This window comes from Palaemon carinicauda, unplaced genomic scaffold, assembly GCF_036898095.1.
Source record: "Palaemon carinicauda isolate YSFRI2023 unplaced genomic scaffold, ASM3689809v2 scaffold24, whole genome shotgun sequence".
Taxonomy (NCBI): Eukaryota; Metazoa; Arthropoda; class Malacostraca; order Decapoda; family Palaemonidae; genus Palaemon; species Palaemon carinicauda.
In genome coordinates, this window is record NW_027170031.1 from 452,607 (window position 1) to 468,156 (window position 15,550).

Sequence of the window (15,550 nt, forward strand, 5' to 3'; positions counted from 1 at the left end):
TATTAAAACATTATAATAAAATAATAATTGTAATAAAATATTATATTTATTGTATTAAAATGAATCTTTATATTATATTATGATTGATAAAGTAATGATAATATACTGTGGGCTGAAGTACAATACACAAAATGGCCTTTGTTCAGTTGGCCCAAATAATGCCAACATATGTATTAATATTTCATATTTCCTATTGTATTTTAATATAACAAAGCATAAAATAAATTGAAATAGACTGAAAATTTAAATATAAATCTTTTAAAAACTATGAAAACTCTCATAAAGCATATATAAGTATTTAAAAAAACTAAATATAAATTTATAAATTGGAACCAATTTTACTTTTCTTCCCGGTATTGGATCCCGACCAGGATGAATGTAAACAAAAATACAAAATTTCGTTTTTAGTGTATTTCTATGACTGTGCGCCCAATATATATGGGAATTTGGTAAGTAAGAGTGGTGTAAATATTTGTAAAACTTTATAAAAGTAATTTTCTTTCATATATATGAAGATTATAGACTTAAATTCGTTGAATTATAGATGAAATTTGCTCCTCCAAAATCCCGTCCATCTCACAAACTTTTGGGCCCAAAAAGGTGTTAATTTATTAATTATTAACATAATTTCTTGTTAATATATTAGTTTAATCTTATTTATATTAATATATAATTAATATTGAATGTGTAATCTTACTGTAGCAAAGCCAGTAGTTCAGGCTTGATTGAAAATAGTCATAGGGTGGTGGGCTGGTTCACAAATGTAGTTTAAGCTATATGATAATTATTTTGAGAAGTTAATATATGAATAATTCTTATCATATATCGCTTTAATTATAGTTATATGCAAGTTAATGACCAATCTAGTATAATAAGGAACAGGCACAAGCATTATTTTCATGTAACTGGCTTATATATACCCTTGCACCGGTAACCCAATCTAGGAAGGTAGCTATACTTTGGTACCCCCAATGACTTATTATCAGTTTGGTGACTCTGTTTCTACTCGCCAAACCATGAAGTGTCTCGGAACAATGCACTGATAAGGGGTGTATGTATGAGAACGGCCACCTGTATGTATGAGGATGGCTTGCTAAGAATACGGCAGTGTAAGGAGGTTGCAGGGGGCATTAACCCCCCATTAGTTAAGTAGGTAAGGACATGGCCTGTAGGATAGGTTAGGGTGGGGGAGTTTAGGTGAGCTGGTGTCCATTTACTATGCACATGGGAGGAACTGGCCGCTGATATACAAAGGCCCCTATGGTATAGTTAAACTGTACTGTCAAGATGACAATGCGAGCTAATATCCAAGAAAATGGCCTAGAAATTACGTGAATAATGGTTTCTTCTCTTTATGTGCTATTCTCATTAATAATTTTCACAAAGCAGTTTTTGTTTGCAGATTTATGTAGTCCTAATAATTTCATTTTAATTTTTGTGCTCAAATCCCGTTTTGCTTGTACAGTGTTCAAAATTACTCCTAAAGCAAGGTACTATACAGTCCTACCGATGATCCAACACAGCTGATTAGATTTCACTTAATCGATATACAGTGAACCCTCGCTACTTCGCGGTTCGACCATCGCGGATTCACCACTTCGCGGATTTTTTTCATAACCCATATATATATACATATTGGTAATAACAAAATCAACATACTGTACTGAATAATCAATATAATCGATGCAAAAACTAACCTATACACAGATGTTTACAGTAAATGCGTTTGTTTCTTCATTATGATCAGAGAAACGTAAACAAAACATTGGTTGCCATTTTTTATCGTGCTTTTTGGCGTGTTTAGGAAACGCATGATATAAAATCGCCTTTAATATTTGTGCCTGTTTTAGTTTAGGGTACTGTAGTACATGCATTAAGTGTTCCGTACATTAAAGGGTAGTTTGTTAACAGTACTACGTACAAGGGAAGGTTTTAAAAGTCTGAATATACATGTTAAATAAATAGATAAATATGGTGTCACTACTTCGCGGATTTTCACCTATCGCGGCCGGGTCTGGAACCTATCTACCGCGATAAACGAGGGTTCACTGTAAGCTTCAAGGTGTAATTCACAAAATAATTTTTTTAATCCATTGGAAGATGCTTTAGGTTTAGAGAACTGCAGCATATCCAAAATCCTTAACCCTTTTACCCCCAATGCTGTTTGGAACTTTCCAACCCTTAACCCCCAAGCATTTTTTTTTTCAAGCACATTTTGCAATATATTTTTTTTTTTTTTTTTAAATTGCTCTAACAGCCTTAATTTTTGTCATAGAGAGGTCAGGTTGGTCTCGTTCTTTTGGAAAATGCCTGAAGTTTCTCATAAAGTTATCAAAAATATGCAAAAAAAATGTAAATAGCAGTTTTTTTGCAAGGACGTACCGGTACGTCCATGGTGGTTGGTCTCATTATTTTGGAAAATGCCTGAAGTTTCTCATAAAGTTATCAAAAATATGCAAAATAATGTAAACAGCAGTTTTTTTGCAAGGACGTACCGGTGCGTCCATGGGGGTAAAGGGGTGAGTTTTGTGAAACGTACCAGTACGTCCATCGTGGGTAAAAGGGTTAATGCCCAGTTTGATTATAGTGCTGTCTTGTTACCTTCTCTAACTTTTTGGGAAGGTTATATTTTGATAGACGTGTATTTGTTTGTATGTCTGTTTGTGCGTTTGTGATTCGCATAACTCAAAAACTATTTTACCGAATCTCATAAAATTTTGTGAGACGATTGGCCTTAATCCAAGGGCAATTTGATTAGAATTTGGAAGAGATTGGACCATAGGTCAAGGTTAAGATCATGAATTATAAAAAATACCTTTTTTCTATATCGTGGTCAATTTTTATCTGATTTGCATGAAACTAATGCCGAAATGTGCATAATTCAGTTGGCTATCTTGTGATATACAATATGATATAGGCATAGGTATGCACTCTACTGGGTGTCCATTCTAGTTTATTTTTTATTTTGGTAAGCAAAATAAGCATTTTATTTTTCTTCTTGACAGAAACCCTTGATGGTTTGAAGACCCATACGGAAGAATGGACAGCTAGTAAATCTCACATACAGAAGAAATATCATGCTGCTGTCGATGCTAAAATCAATCAGCTAAAAGTAAGTTCTTTTGTACTTGCAAGATTTTATTGTCTAGTTTTGAAAGCACTTCATTTTTTCAATGGTACTGTATCTGTATTTTCATATTTGTTATATTTTCTTGAGATTATAGTGGATTTGATCATTATATTTCTGTTATTAAATTTCCATAATTTTTCAAAGAAAAAACAAACACAATTGTCAGTTTTTACAAATTATTTTGAAAAATTTTTGGGTTTAGTAAAATAAGGTAGGTTACGGCATTTGCATTAACGGAGCTGAAAAAGATTGAAGTAATTTTTTGGGTATTTTATAGAGGTGAAAAATAGAGGCCCATAAGCATTTGATATTCCATGTTTGTGTTTAAGGGATTTTTTAGAAATATGGACAGTTGAATGACATAAGGTATAGTTTCTCTCATGTATAGATGCCTATTGTTAACCGAGAAAAATTGAAATAGAGAAGGAATTCATATTTGAATCAGTTTACCATTAATGAGAGCTTTCCAGGTTGCTGTGACCCAGCGAGAAGCAGAGTTGCAGCGGTTAAGACAACAGCTTCATCGGAGGTCTTGCAATGCCAGCAGCTGTACAACCAGTTCAGGGAGATGACTCTTAAGTTATAGAACAGGTACAATACCATTTTTAATCGGAATGCATTTTTCCCATTAGGTATTGGTAGTTATCCAATTATCCTTCTAATTTCAGTGTGGCTAGATGTAAGGCATTGTATTCGATTATATGTAGACTGCATGAGGTGATAACATAGGTGAAAAATTGAAAGTTGTTTAAATTTATTAATTCATTCGTAAAAGCTTCAGAGGTGAATGAAAATTGAACAATTTAGGGGATAATATTTTACATAACTGAATCTGTCACATTGTTGACAAAGGATTGATCGAGTAAGTGATTGCCAAAGAGGTTAACCCTTTTACCCCCAATAGACGTACTGGTACGTTTGACAAAACTCGTCCCTTTACCCCCATGGACATACCGGTACTTCCTTGCAAATAACGGCTAATTACTTTTTTGCATATTTTTGATAACTTTTTGAGAAACTTCAGGCATTTTCCAAAATAATGAGACCAACCTGACCTCCCTATGATGAAAATTAAGGCTGTCAGCGCAATCTAAAAAAGAAAATATTGCAAAACGTGCTTGAAAAAGAAAAACGCCTTGGGGTTAAGGGTTGGAAAGTTCCAAATAGCTTGGGGGGAAAAGGGTTAATGCAGTTATTAACTAGAGTGACAAGGCCTTGTTTATTTTAAGTTGGTAAGCAACCTCTTTCTGGGAAACTTTGGATTGATGGAATCCAATCACCTGTATGGCAATAGTGGTTGGTGCTGAGGTGTTTTCTTGCCTATGTTCCATCATTTGAAAGTTCATGCCTATCAGCTGGTAATGTCTCTCAGTTGTCGGTCCTCCTCCTCATTTTGTAAGGCCATGTCCATCAGCTTATTTTGAAGGCTGCCTACAATTGTTTGCTGATCTTTATAGGAGTTTTTAAGCCACTGAACAACAGTTACTTTCAAGGATTATTGTTTATGGTACAGTATATGTGCAGAGAGGAGAGGTCCCCTTTTTCGTTTCATTTGTTTGATGTCGGCTACCCCCCAAAATTAAGGAAATGCCTTTGTATATGCATGTATATGTGCAGCTTGGTCCCGCTAACAGATCATATGGGTGTAATTGGCTTTATTTTAAATCAATTACCATCACACAGGCCTTTAGTGAGGTTGCCAAGGCAAGAGCTACGGTAACCGGTAGGTGCCATAACTGTCTAGTCCCTCTGTAGATGGAACCACCTCCCATAGTTAAAAGAAGATTAACACACAGTGTGGAGCCATTGTAGCTTTTGTTCAGGCAGATTTAGGTACCGTATGTTGTTAAGACCCAAAATCCATTAATGACAGCCGATTTAACTGCTTTTCTATTTCATCAATCAAGGAAGTAACTGATGATTCAGATAGTTTGTTATTATGTCCTGTAATGGCAGTCTGTCTTTCCTCAAAGAAGATTGCACCCTTTTGTCCAGGCATCCCTAACTTGTTTTTATGCACAGGTCAAAACAAGAAGGGAATAACTAAGAATACTATCTTATTCTGGCTCTGAGAAACAATAATGATATCCGTGGTATTGCTGCAACCTTGGCATTCTGCAAGAACCACTTGGAAACACAGGTACTCAGCTCAGGCGTATGAAAAGGTAGACCACCTTCACTGCATATCATTTGAAAGACTGCTCGTACAGGTCTCTGGATACTTTCTCCTTAGGTCCTGTGGTAGCCGCCCAACAGTTTATATAAAGACCCGTGCCCCTGCAGGACAGCTAGCATTTTGTTGCATCATCGATTACTTCATTGTTATTATGGTATGAGAGTAGAGTGAATGGTTTCCTCTTTATTCTCTTGGGAATACCTACATTGATGACTACGTATGCAGGTAAGCTCCCCACTGTGGGCAGATATATTGTCCAATAAATTTGATGACGTTCTTACTTAAGGCCAAACTTGTTGGGTTGTGACTCCATCACTTACCTCTATTTCAAATGAGGCCATGAGTCCAGCTCTTTGCCTCTCATAGGAGCCAAGCGTGAATGGATACTTTGGGTTAGGGGTTAGATAGACGCCCTAAATTTTATAGCTTAAGAATTTCTAAGGAAGATTCCCATATAAGCGACAAGCGTTTGTATTTGCGTAGGAACAAACTACTGTACTAATTTCAAAAGTAATTTGTAATTTTCCTAGCTATACAAACCTGAATCATTACTTCCGCCAACGAAATTGGAAGGAGGTTATGTTTTACCCCCTGTTTGTGAACAGCTTCCTGGCCATAATTTTAATTGTAGATTAATGAAACTTGCAGCGATGAACTGTTATGTAAAAAAGCTGGAAATGATAAAATTTTGGAAGGTTGGTCAAGGAAAATGTCCAATTCATGTAATCAGCCACAATTTCGTACATCGTTGTCACAGAGACTTCAAACATGGTTTATATTTGAGTGTATGAAGATCCATACCAATTAATACATGTTAAGGTCAAAGGTTAAGGGCAAGCAAAAGGTCGAGAAATAAGCTGTTGTGGCGGAGGACTGCGCTCTACTGAATTCCTCTCTAGTTTATTTATATTTCCCAACTCATTCACGTGACAAGTCCTGACCAAGAACAGAGTGATAACAAAGGAGCTAGCTCCGACACCCTGAGCCAGGTGGGAATAATCTGCAACCATACAATGTTGCTAGCCCCACAATATTTCATCAATTTTGTTGTAACAGAACAACGGAGGTAAGCCTTATGAAGGCCTCAGGTTTGTATAGCTAAGAAAAATACAACTTTCTTTTAAAATTTGTAGTATTTTGGCCGTTAATAATCTTGGCTTTTGATCTTATATGTTTTGACATGAAAACAAATCTCTTGTTCTTAAAACAAGAGAAACTTCATTACAAAATGATATTCTTTGATTTTTTATTTCCATCTACGTATATCAATTCTACTGCCATCTCCTCTTCATGCTGCTTATTCTATCTGTTGAGATACTACCGCTAGAGTTATTGGGTCCCTTCACTGGCTAAATAGTATTAACTAATGCGTCAAAAACACGATATAAAGTTCCTAGCTATGAAGACTAAATAACTAATAGCGCTGATTAGTGATTTATATACCGGTAAGGCTGTTGCGGCTAACTAAATAAGGCATGCAAGCAACAGCAGCGTCATAAAATGGCGCTGACCGGTCTGGCAAAGCTCTGCCACAAATATGCAAATATCTCGAAAAGTAAGATTTACTTTAAGGTCAGAGCTTATTTAAACAATACTTAAACCTTTGTACTCAACTTTCCAGAAGAAGGTGAAGCTGAAGGTTGAGACATGGCGAGGATGCAAGCAGATAAAGTCGCACAAAGGGAAAAACACGTCCATTGAAGCGAGCTACTAGCAAAGGAATGAGGATGGACGTGACGTCATCAAAAGCAATGGCGTCCGTCTGTTTACATCGCGAGTACCGATATCGCCACATCTAGATTGGCTGCGGCTCAGCTCCCAGCCACTCCCTGTCCGCCATATTGAAGAGTTAACTCTGTATGGGTGCAGATAGCTATGTGGCACGTCTATACATGCGTGTCCCCTGTTGATACACGATGTCTTAAGGGGAAACCCTTAAGATACTCGCTCCAGAAGTTAGAATTCTGTGATAACCTGTGGTTTAATTCTCTGGGAAAATCCTAGTAGTGATTACCCAAGGAAGCTACCAAAAAGGAACCTTCCATCAGGACGCCATGGCTATCTCACCCAAAAATAGATTTTTCGCTTCGCTCAAAATCCGTTTATGCTAGATCCCTCGCTGGTTACGGCTCATTTTTCCTTTGCCTACACATACACCGAATAGTCTGGCCTATTCTTTCCCCATTCTCCTCTGTCCTCATACACCTGACAACACTGAGATTACCAAACAATTTTTTTTCTCTCAAGGGGATAACTACTGCACTGTAATTGTTCCATATCTACTTTCTACATGGTAACGGTAGAAGAGACTCTAGCTATAGTAAACACCTCTTTCTAGGAGAAGGATACTCCAAAATCAAATCATTGTTCTCTAGTCATGGGTAGTGCCATAACCTCTGTACCACACTGTCTTGGGTTAGAGTTCCCTTGCTTGAAGGTACACTCGGTCACACTTCTGTTTCCTTATTTTCTTTCCTCACTAGACTATTTTCCCTGCTGGAGCCCTTTGGGCTTATAGCATCCTGCATTTTCAATAAGGGTTGTCGCTTAGCTAGTAATATTAATAATAATAATATTTATATGTAATTACAACAGGTATGGACATTTTCATAGCCCTAAAATTGACGTTCAGATCTTTTATTCTTGTGCCTCTGATATTTGTTATTACTTTTATTAGTAAAGAGTCTTTTCTTATGTACTTGTTTACACTTGATAACAATCTTCAATCAATCTTGGTAAATCTGAATGATCCATCTTCTTTCAGGATGTCCGAGAAACTAATCGGCTCAACTGCGATGATTAGATGGTGTCTTGCACGGTCTGCTCGTTAATCCTGTTGCTCGGACACTTTTCAAACACAGAGCTTTTCCAGGTATGGTAATATACTGTTCCATGTAGTTAATTGGTTTCCAAGAGACCCGATGTAAGTTGATTTTCACTCTATAAAGGGCTCTGAACTTACAAACATCCAGATATACAAACATATTTCCAACTGAAATTTTATATTTCAGATATTGCATAAAAATTTCATAATGAAATACTGTAATTGGACAAAATTATTTAATTTAACCCTTTTACCCCCAAAGGACGTACTGGTACGTTTCACAAAACTCATCCCTTTACCCCCATGGACGTACCGGTACGTCCTTGCAAAAACCTGCTATTTAAGTTTTTTTTTGCATTTTTTTTATATTTTTTTGAGAAGCTTCAGGCATTTTCCAAGAGAATGAGACCAACCTGACCTCACAATGACAAAAATTAAGGCTGTTAGAGCAATTTAAAAAAAAATATGTAATGCAAAATGTGTTTGAAAAAAAAATAACCCCTGGGGGTTAAGGGTTGGAAATTTCCAAATAGCCCGGGGGTAAAAGGGTTAATGCAGTAAGCAAGACGGCAATTACAATATGAAATTAGACTATATGTTGACTTTTGCAGCGGAAAATCGTAGGCCTGTGAGTTAGGTTAGGTCTACCCTAGGACAAAATGTAGCAAAATTTGACTTACAGACGGCTTCTTGGAATCTATTAAGTTTTTTTAAGTTAACTTTCATTACTTATCTGCTATCATTTTATATAATCCGTATACAGTATTAAGCTTCTGTGTGAAGTACAGTACTGTAAAGTACACTTATAAAACTACTTAACAAAGATTTCATTTTTGTAGACTGACCTAAAGTTGGAACTGACATGCCAAGAGGGAGTATTAACCCTTTTACACCCAAGCTATTTGGAAATTTCCAACCCTTAACCCCCAGGCATTTTCTTTTTCAAGCACATTTTGCAATATACATTTTTTAAATTGCTCTAACAGCCTTAATTTTCGTCATAGAGAGGTTAGGTTGGTCTCATTCTTTTGGAAAATGCTTGAAGTTTCTCATAAAGTTATCAAAAATATGCAAAAAAAATGTAAATAGCAGTTTTTTGCAAGGACGTACCACTACGTCCATGGGGGTAAAGGGATGAGTTTTGTGAAACATACCAGTACGTCCATTGGGGGTAAAAGGGTTACTGTAGTCAAAAGGGCTTATCAGTGTAAATGCAATTTTCTATCCATTTATTGTTATTTCATAATGATTTTCTTTCAGGAAATTTTTAGAATATACTTTTTTTTTCATACTGTATATTGCTAGAATTTATTTTTGATATCTGGAGTAAAGAACTACATCATTATTTAGTAAAATTCAAGATGATTTTTATGTGCTTTCATCAGACAGACAAATGCTCTCCAGTTTCCATTTAGTACAGTGTGCCCTTTTGAAAAGGATTGGTGCACTAGTTAAAACTTAGAGGAACTTGTAGTAATAATAGCTTTGCTTTTTAGGTATTTTTATACATACCTGGATTTATATATTCTTTTAGATATTAGAAATTACTCTAGGATTGGAGTAAAGTGTCTTTTTAAAAGGATTGGTGCACTGGTTAAAATTTAGAGGGATTTTTAGCATTAATAGTTTTGGTTTTTAGGCATTTTTATACAGCCCTGGAATTATTTCATGTTTAAAAGTATATTAGAAATATTTTACGTAAATGACACTATAAGAATTTCATACTCTCGAAAGCCTAGAATTGTCGAGAAAATAAAGTCATTTAAAAAAAAACATAAGGTAAAGGGTTGTTGGAAAGAGGCCTATACCATAAAAAAAAAAAAAAAATGAAACTAGCATTTAGCAGAATGGTCAGCTTGGTTGATGCTGAAGATATACACTGGTTTAGAGACTGAAAGATTCATTTTTATTTTCCTTATGCAATTTTTCTGTTTCACTAACATATTCAGTATAAATACTCTCTTTATCATTGGATTTTTAGTAATGAAGCAAAATTTATCTTGAATGATGTACTGTAGTGCATTTGTTTTATACACTTTATTTGACAACTCACTCTGTAACTTTATAACCAAAGTTTGAAACGATTGGTTGGTTTTGTAATATATTCATAAGCCGAAGGAATATTTGAGTTTTCAACACTTCCAGTTTAATGTATATAGTCATCCCCTGCTTATCGAGGATTCGCATATGAAACCTTACTATTTGTTGACTTTTCTAGTCGGAAATCAAAGTCATGGATTCCAGGTTAGGCTTACCCTAAGTCAAAATCTAACTAAATTTTACTTACAAACAGCTTCTTGTAACCTATTATATTTGTAAGTTTAAGGACCTTCTGTACTGTTTATTTCTTCGTTTTGCAGATCTTGTGGAAGATGGGCTTCTCACGGCACCCCAGATGTTTGTCCAGCAGTTTCCAGTCTAATCGGAGCCTTGGGGCCTCATCTTGGTCCCCTCGTTACCAGAGAAAGATGCTGCTTAGTTTGATAGCTGGTAGGTAAAATGGAAATGACCCGGGGGATCTTCTAGAAATCAGAAATATCTTGTAACAAACGTCAAGTAATTTCTCCCATCAACTGTAGCATTAAAGCACATTCTTAAAGAACACAATTTACATGTCAAAACCATTTTGGATTGCAAGAGGAGTGCACAGTTCCACTTCTCGCTAACAACACACGTAAACCTAGTAACGTTTACAACCCCCATCGGCTTCACAGTGGATTCGTTGACAGTCACACCATTACCAACCAACACCACAATTATATGCACACACTTTACTAAACTTGAAAGTTATGACAAAGAAGAAAATATATTATTATTACTAGCTAAGCTACAACCCGAGTTGGAAGAGCAGGATGCTATAAGCCCAAAGGTTCCAATGGGGAATAATAGCCCAGTGAGGAAAGGAAATAAATAAAATACAAGAGAAGTAATGAACAATTATAAAATATTTTAAGAATGGTAACAACATTGAAATAAATCTTTCATATAAAAACTATGAAATAAAAAAAAAAGAACAAGATGAAGAGTTATATAATAGAATAGTGTGCCCAAGTGTACTCTCAAGTAGAGAACTCTACCCCAAGCCAGTAGAAGGCTATGGCACTACCTGAGAGGACAATGGTTTGATTTCTCACTGTTTGTTCATGATTACGGAACTGATCTGAAAATTGCACATGTGCCTGACCTGGCACACAAGAATCCTTACAAAAACGCTTTGCAGTGTTCGTTTCTTCCCTTTACAAATTGCTACTTTGTCCAGGAATGGAGCTTTCAAACTGACTTGCTGATTCTGCAAACTATGATGAAGCTGTGGCCAGAATTTGGGTAGTGCTATAGCCTCTGTCCCATGGTCTTCCACTGTCTTGGGTTAGAGTTCTCTTGCTTGAGGATACACTCGAGCACACTGTTCTTTCTAGTTTCTCTTCCTCTTGTTTTGTTGAAGTTTTTATTGTTTATATAGGAAATATTTATTTTAATGTTATTACTATTCTTAAAATATTTTATTTTCCCTTGTTTCCTTTCCTTACTGGACTATTTTCCCAGTTGGGGCCCCTGGGCTTATAGCATACTATTTTTCCAACTAGGATTGTAGGTTAGCATTTAATGATAATAATTACAATAATAATAAGAGAAAACAAGTGTGCACTGGAAGTTGCATATTTATGAAAAAGTAATTAGAAAATGAAGATAATTTTTGTAGATTCAAAGCTCTGAGACTAAAATATCAATCTGGGGGGAGCAAGATATATCTATGCCACTATGGAATATTCACCTAAGAGCCCAGCTTCACACTGAGATCCTTGTAATTGTGTCACGAACGGGGCATTTGCCGCGGTATTCGTTGGGAGATTGATAAAACACAAGATAACCAGTTGTAAAAAATACATGGTTCATATATTGTTAACCCTTTTACCCCCAACGCTATTTGGAACTTTCCTACCCTTAACCCACAGGCATTTTTTTTTCAAGCACATTTTGCAATATATATTTTTTAATTTCTCTAACATCCTTAATCTTTGTCATAGAGAGGTCAGGTTGGTCTCATTATTTTGGAAAATGCCTGAAGTTTCTCATAAAGTTATCAAAAATATGCAAAAAAATGTAAAGAACAGTTTTTTTGCGAGGCTGTACCGGTACGCCCTTGGGGGTAAAGGGATGAGTTTTGTGAAACGTACCAGTACGTTCATTGGGGGTAAAAGGGTTAATGATGATGATAGTAATAATGTTATTTTGGACCAAACAAATATGACCAGCACATTGTAAAGCCCCTCTTCGTAGTATAAAGTACTTGCATTTGAAGAGGGTGATTCAAGGGAAAAGAAATCATTAAGTACAGTACTGTGCGGTAAAAATGAAATGCACATACGAACAGCAGCTTGGAAACAAGTCCTCTGAATTATGGTGTAGAAACCTCACTCTTCGAGTTAGCGTAGTAATATGTTGTAGATGTAAAAATGAAATTGTCTATTTCTTTAGGAAGATCATTCCACAATCTGGTATGTATAGTAACTGTATTTCAGATAATCTTTATTTTTCCATTTTCTTATACAATAGATTTCAATCAATCATGACTTCTACTGGATGAAACCAACTCATGTTTAATTTGTCTTGAAGGCACATCTTAAATCTCCTCACTTATTAAAACTACTGTACAGTGTTTGGCTTAATTTCTCGTATTGTACAAATGAATTTAAAACAACCTTTTGTTGTGATTCGTAAACAGCCCTGTTTCTCCGGCCAGCCTTGCAGCTCCTAAACAATCTTCTATTATAGTCATCCAATATATTCTTAGTGTTATTAGGACTTGTTCAACAGTTTTTGAAATGTCTATGTCTTGACGAATTATAAGTGCTGTAAATTTTTTTTTCAGGTGCTGCTGACGTCAATAGAAGAATGTGACGAGGCTGTACGGTTGAAAGCAACGCAAGAAGGCGATACTAAAGATGACTTGCCGTCACCACCCAAGAAAGGCAACTGACATGAGAGAGGAAGAGAACGGATGGATCGTCACGGATTTTATGTCTTACAACGTTTCTCCAAAACTAAACTATTCTTGATAGTTCCTTAATTATGTAAAGGGTTACTGAAACTTGCAACTGTTGCAGGCCTCAGCAGCTCAGAATGAGAGTTAGAGACGGGTCCTCTCTTAGTTTGTAAATCATCAAGATTATATAAAGTACTGATTTTCATTCATGGTCCTCTTAACCCTTTTACCCCCAGGCTATTTGGAAATTTTCAACTCTTAACCCCCAGGGGGTTATTTTTTTTCCAGCACATTTTGCAGTATATTTTTTTTTAAATTGCTCTAACAGTCTTAATTTTTGTCATAGAGAGGTCAGGTTGGTCTCATTCTCTTGGAAAATGCCTGAATTTTCTCAAAAAATTATCAAAAATAAAAAAATAAAAAATTTATAGCATTTTTTTTGCAAGGACGTACCAGTACGACCATGTAGGTAAAGGGATGGCTTTTGTGAAACGTACCAGTACGTCCTTTGAGGGTAAAAGGGTTGAATTGCTTTAAAATGTAAAATGTTTTGGAACTTTTATGTGAGTCATATGCATATGCCTGGTAGCTAATTGATAGGTTTCTAAACTGTGCTCCAAGTTGTCTTTCATTTAGTGTTGGAATGCTTAGGGCAGTGGCGGCTCATTACTTAACCTAAATTGTTACTGTTTAAGCTTGATCCATTTATTTGAAAATTAAATTCATTTTTTTTTTATTTTAATTTGAATGAAAAGATCAATTATTTTCTTGATCTCTGGATGACAACTGAGGAATTTTTTCTCCATGGAAAATGTTGCAAGTGCATTTAGTCTATCCGAATTCATAGTACTTAGAAAAGTTTTTATGGTTTCATTGTTGAAAAAGCAGCATTCTGCCTCTGTTGTAGTCATGTAAATTGTCAAGTGTTGAAAAAAAAAATGAATCAAATAGACTATCTGGAAGTAGGATAATAATTTAAGAATATAGTAAACAATTGTCTAAACATTTGGTGTTTGTGTTCTATTATCTAATGATCTTGTGTATCTCTGTACATTGGAAGATAGTTCCTCCTATGATAATTCAATTCAAACCATTATTTCAAATGCAATGGTCCATAGATATACATGTATTTGCAGTTAAAAGAGTATACTGTTATAGAATGAAGAAATGTTACTGAAAAATATATCTGTAGTTGTTGGTAAATTACCCATTGTCATATACAGTATATAAGCTGTTATGCCAGTGTCTCCACAGTGTTATAAGGAGTTAAAAGGATTTTGGATGTCTCATAGACTTTTTAGTCCATCCGCGGAGACTCCATTTGCTCTTTGGTCGAGCGATTTAGTTTAAGCATTTAGAGTTCTTATGATCTTGTCTAACTTATTCTTGAACTTGTTTATTGTGTTGCTGTTCACTACATCCACTGGAAGTCTATTCCAAGTATTTTTTATTTTTTACATTAGGCTACCCCCCAAAATTGGGGGAAGTGCTTGGGTATATTTATGTATGTATAACTTATTCCTGAACTTGTTTATTGTGTTACTGTTCACTACATCCACTGGAAGTCTATTCCAAGTATTTTTTATTTTTTACATTAGGCTACCCCCCAAAATTGGGGGAAGTGCCTGGGTATATGTATGTATGTATAAAGAAATTGCCACATTGAGGGGTGTTGCATTTTTTCAAACAATTCAGTTTGGGGATGTGAATCGTGTATTGCTAATGGTAGGATTAACCAATATTTTATAATATAATTTTCTGACCTTTGGTAAGTGCAAATGAGGCTAATCTATTCTCTTTACCAATTGCTGTAGCAAATGCTTGAATTTCCAAACCCACTTTGGCACTTAGATCACCTGCAACTATGATGTCGTGTTTTTTGCATTTGATAAATGATACCTTATAGTTCATCATAAAATCTAACCTTTTCATTATCAGGGGAATCTTCTGTCGGTGCATGTAGACCAATTGTTAAATTAACGGATTTTAAAGCAAAGCGAAAAATCTATTTTTGGGTGAGATGGCCATGTCGTCCTGATAGAAGCTTCCTATAGACAGCTTTCTAAGGGATATTTGACTACAGTGATACTCCCAGAAAATTGACCATAGGTCTCCAGAATTCTAACTCCTAGCGCGAGTATCCCTAAAATTTTTCTTAAGCATATCGCATAATATCAGGGGGTGTATATCTTTATACGACTCACAGCAATCTTCACCCCGAATCGAGTTTTCGCTCTGAGGGGGAAGAGTGGCGAAATTGAAGGGGAGCCGTTATCAAGGTTACCCTTCCTCCCCTACTATTACAGGGCTCAAATGGTGGCTCATTCCTATTTCAGTAGCGCTTTCGCACGGTCTTTCTCCCTGCTCATCTAGTGTTCTAGATCGCTATTTTCGAGGGTTTATTATGCATTCTCCAGCATCTTCTGCCTCTGGAAA

General features: G+C 35.7%; 1 long non-coding RNA gene across 2 annotated transcripts; it reads left to right on the forward strand.

The window, feature by feature from the left end:
* Window positions 1-355: 355 nt before the first annotated feature.
* On the forward strand, window positions 356-15,142 carry LOC137636141 (uncharacterized). Of its 2 annotated transcripts, XR_011042954.1 has the most exons (6): window positions 356-449; window positions 3,006-3,112; window positions 3,601-3,721; window positions 8,071-8,178; window positions 10,491-10,620; window positions 13,001-15,142. It is a non-coding gene; the product is annotated as an uncharacterized lncRNA (long non-coding RNA). The 2 variants fall into 2 exon arrangements; XR_011042955.1 differs by lacking the exons at window positions 3,006-3,112; window positions 3,601-3,721 and having other exon boundaries at window positions 379-449.
* The last annotated feature ends 408 nt before the right edge of the window (window positions 15,143-15,550 follow it).